General features: G+C 40.2%; 1 protein-coding gene across 1 annotated transcript in view; it reads left to right on the top strand.

The window, feature by feature from the left end:
• The window catches only part of LOC138008190 (uncharacterized), a 109,702-nt gene that overhangs the window by 11,158 nt on the left and 93,544 nt on the right, over positions 1 to 5,000 (top strand). The gene's annotated exons all lie outside the window — the stretch shown is intronic.

The following is a 5,000-nucleotide window of genomic DNA, read 5'->3' on the forward strand; positions in this document are numbered from 1 at the left end:
TATTTGTGTTTGGCGATACGTTGGAAGAGGCACCAGGAAGTGTAACCAACATAATCTGCATCACACAGGCGGATCACATAAGCATATTTATAGACACTAGGCAATGCTAGTTATTGGTGGCAGGTTTGGCCTGTGTCACTTTGATTTAATCAATAATTTTATTTCTTGTAAACACATCATTGCGTTGTCTAAAGTTTCTAGGCTGTGATCTGTGTGATGACGATTATGCTGGGTACACATCCCGGCATCTCTTTCAACGAATCATTGAACATAAATACTCTGCTACTGAAAATTACAGGACTCGGCTTCGACTCCAAAGAAATGCCGCAAAAGGACGTACTCTTTGATCTACGAGATGCTGTACATCAGGAAAATGCAACCCAAACTCAACACGCCAAACTTTTTACCTGACAGTAGATTTATGGTAGTCTTTACGCTTGGCTGTTAAGGAAGAGTTAATTAAGAGAGGCTAAGTTTTACTTTGCATCTCATTAAAGTCGGAAATTTCAGACGATGCAAGCATGAAATAATTGACTTGAAAACCATCCGACCGACCGGCGCCAGGAGATCCAACGCCGGTTCAACCATCCGACCGACCGGCGCCAGGAGGTCCAAACATGTCAATCACAGCTTACTAACATGCATAGTGCTTAAGTTTACTTGAAGTATTTGCATTATTTGTATCTAATGCATTAGGTAAGAAAACAATGACTTGACTTGAGATTTTTCTAAGTTTACTTACGATCTAGTGTAAAGACTACCATTATGTTACCAGAAACAAACCCTTAATATTTTCACACCTCTTTAATTTAAGTAATTTAATTACCTTGCTAATCGAAAACATCGCTCAGCAATTATTTATAACTCAAGTATAATGATATGCGTATGAATAGCTTCGTTCTTCAAACGATGCTGGATATTCTGAAGTCCCTTACTAGCGCCTGGTCGCCAATGATGTTGAACATCGTAACTACCACAAGGTCTCCTCTCCAACACCAGGTTTTCGCCTCAAAATGTGAACGTTTCAAGCCATAATCTCGAGCGCGACCATAAAGAAAAATAAATTTATCACATCGAGAGAACGTGACTCTTTTCCTCGCGTTTTGTTAATTATAATTTATGGTAATTTCCGCTCTGCTTGGGGGGCTTTTAAAAGCCAATGAAAGAAATCATTCAAAGAAACCCAACTACAAATATTAGCTTCTTTTACAAGCGTAGCAAGACGTTGAACGAAATAGCAGTCAGACCATGACCTGAATCAGGAAATTTAAACTATGGATTCCTAGTCCAGCGCGCTGATCTATCGGTACTCTGTACTCTCTTGGAACTAAAGCTATGATGCAGTATATATGATGGAGCACTAGAATATCACAGGCGAAGCAATACGACTTGGAGCTAAGAAATGCGATTGCCTGTCTTTTACCTGGTTAATATATCTTCTCGTGCTTTCGCAAACGAAAATGAAAATATCTGACCCCCCTTTTTTTTGAAAACAACTGAACATGTTGGCTCAGGCTAAGAGCGCTAACGACTGACTTAGGAACCAGTTTTCCGCTGAGATCACACAGCTTAACAACTTGGCACAAATGCGCCAGGCTCATGCATTCATACATGCTTTACGTACTTTACTATCTAAACAAATGTACATTTAAGCAGATTGGCAGGTCGCAAAGGCTAATCTAGGGGCCCTTTTATATGAGGAGAGGCAGTCCGTTTAAACGGGTTAGCCTGCTTTACCGATATCTCTAGTAGTGCTTCTTTTCCTTTGTGAAATTTCGATTCCTTTAAATGAGATGGGTAGGCCCGTTTGCCGCGCTCTCGGTAAGCCAGGCTAGAAAATTGTCATGTAACTCTCCAGCCCGGTTTCCCGTGCTGAAAGACGTTTGTGTGTGCATGCGAGTTCCTCGGACCAAGATAAACGCATCTATGCATGAAGTCAAAACCAAAATCTCCCGCAAGTTTCATCAACAGCCTCAAAACCCTCAAAGAAAAGGTCTTTTCGATGAGAAACAGAGACGATCCAGTGCTTGTTAAAATGCAAAACAAGTATGGTTTATATACGGGTCTCGATTTCGATTTAGTACAAGGAAGTTCAAGATGGCACCATGTTTACTTCTAAAACTCATTAATAATTCATGATGGGTGATACAAAAGAAATGTTTTATTAATCAATATCTGTATTTCTGATACAGCTTTCTCTTCATTTACATAAATGTTTTCTTTCAATTTTCACGGTTAAAATGTCTTAAATCACCAAAAATACCTAGTGTACATTAACACTGACTTAAATGCTGACATTTCATAAGCACAATACAATATATGATCATGTTCCTCGGTATGGCGGTCGGACGTGTAAGTGCTGCTCCGCCGAGTATCCTTTTAACCTGCTTGTGTTTCTTATTCCTACCGCTCCGAAACCAGGATATTTGTATGGCGAAACCACACGACTACATAGATTGTAGTGTTTTTCTTGGCTTTCTACGTGAAAACCCGCAAAGAAATGGCCACGTGTTCTTTAGTCCGTCTTGTTGTGTCCGCCATTTTCGGAACTTTGCAAGTGTAACAGAAAGATTGAAGAAGAAGGTTTTCGCTCAAAGTAGGATACCCTATTACAGCAATCACTCCGCGGTGTTCAATATTGAACGTATCATCTCCCATGGAGATGTCCATCCTCACCCGTGTCCGAGCCGCGCAAGTAATCGCAATCATGACAGCAACGTGGCTTACGGAAATCGACATCGCAAATCTGATATATCTATCTTCTATGCTAATTCAAGAAGCTTAGTTAACAAGACGGCCCTGTTGGAATTGGAAATCGCTACTTATCGTTACGATATTATGGTTTTCACGGAAACCCATTTAGACAGCACAATAACAGACAGCGAATTGTTTCCTTCACATTACACGGTGTTCAGAAGAGACCGTCCTTACAATGGCCGTAAAGGTGGCGGTGTGTTAATAGCTACGCGGGATACAGTTAAAGCCTTCCAAAGAGAAGATCTTCTATGTGATTCTGAACTACTCTTTGTAGACATTCTTGTTTCAGGAAACGGTAAAGTTAAATTAGGGGTATTCTATAGGCCACCCAAAAGCGACATAAATTCTTTGCTGGATCTGCAAACAGCTCTTGATAGCGTTCTTTCGACACTAAACGCCGACCTGCTACTCTTAGGAGACTTCGATATGCCCGAAATAAACTGGGAATCTAACTGCGCCTCGAGGAGCTGAGACCACACCACGCTGCTATGCGAAATTATTCACGACAATTTCCTTACCCAACTAGTCAAGGACCCGACTCGAGAAGAGAACATCTTAGACCTAGCTTTTGTTTCTTCGCCTGACCTAGTACACGACCTAACCGTTGGTCAACCTTTTTCCGACCACAACTCGATAAATCTTCTTCTATCGAGATCTTCTTACTGGGATCGTATGTCCGAGAAATTGGCCTATTCCTTCAGAAAGGCGGACTGGGAACATCTTCGGAATCTCTTGAATTGCACCCCTTGGCACTGTGCTTTTCTTGAAGACAACATCGATCTTGTTTGGTCTGCATGGTCGGATCTTCTACTATCAGCTGTTGACGAATGTATTCCAAAACATCAAGTCAAGAGATCCACAAATGCACCATGGATTGACTGCAAACTTATCAAACTCTGCCGAAAAAAGAAACTACTCTACAAGAGAGCTAAAAAATCGCCTAAGGAATCTGACTGGGTCAATTATCGTAAGTTTAATAATCAGCTAAAAAGGGAGTGTAATTCCGTGCGATGGCGGTACATAAACAATCTGACCGAGGAGCTAAAATCAAACATTAGTCAGAAGCCTTTTTGGAGTTATGTAAAATCCAAGAGAAAAGGATCAAGCGATTTAGTATCCTTAAAAGTTAACGACGAGTTTTTAAATGACGATATTAGTATTGCAAGTAGCATGAACCATTATTTTTCGTCGGTATTTACTGTTGAGGACCAAGCTAACATTCCAGATTTTGATTATGTCACTAATCAGAATATATGCAACATTTATTGTTCCCCTGCAGGGGTCGCAAAAATGTTGAAAACTTTGAATATCTATAAATCCCCTGGGCCAGACGGCATATCGCCACGGATTCTGAAAGAATGTAGTCAGGTGTTATCTTCTCCGTTGGCGTTACTTTTGAATACATCTTTTTCGTTGGGTCAGCTACCAACAATGTGGAAAAACGCCAATATTACTCCGGTGCACAAGAAAGGAAATAGGAATCTTAGAGAGAACTATCGTCAGATTTCACTAACGTGTATTCACTAACGTGACCTTGGAATGGATCATTTTCCCAAGAAGATTCGTCTTATCGCGAACTCCAAAATAAGGTTGCAAACGTCAAGTCACAAAATGAGTGTGGGATTTGTCGTCTTCATGTTTGCCGGAAAATGGACACTAGAATTGACGGTGTCACCTTAGTTCACAGGTTGTGAACAGCTGCCATCTTCGTTCCATCACCAGCTATAAATGCTGTGCGACAATAATAATAATAATAATAATAATAATAATAATAATAATACTAATAGTAATATATTTAATGATTTCTATAGCGCTATTACACTAATTAACAATTAGACCCATAGCCCGCAAGGGCTACGGGTCAATAGCCCATGAGGCGAAGCCGAATGGGCTATTGACCCATGGCCCTTGAGGGCGAAGGGTCTAATTGTTTTAGTATCACCCAACTAGTCGGACAGAAAAGGCAATAATAAAGTTAGCAAATGCAAGTTGAAAATATATTTATTTGGGAATAAAACGAAAAAAAAGGGTCTCGCTTTTCGCTACTCGAGGACTATTACTAATAGTCCTCTAGTAGCGCAGCCAATCAAAATGCAGCATTTGCATTAGTCCACTAGTTGGGTGATACTAATTGCTCATAGCGGTTTGAAATAAGTAATGTTAACGAAAAGTTAATTAACAGTGCAGCAATATGTGAACTGATTAAGACAGTTATTACACCATTACATTAAACATATATAAAC

Source organism: Montipora foliosa, chromosome 6 (genome assembly GCF_036669935.1).
Source record: "Montipora foliosa isolate CH-2021 chromosome 6, ASM3666993v2, whole genome shotgun sequence".
Classification (NCBI taxonomy): Eukaryota; Metazoa; Cnidaria; class Anthozoa; order Scleractinia; family Acroporidae; genus Montipora; species Montipora foliosa.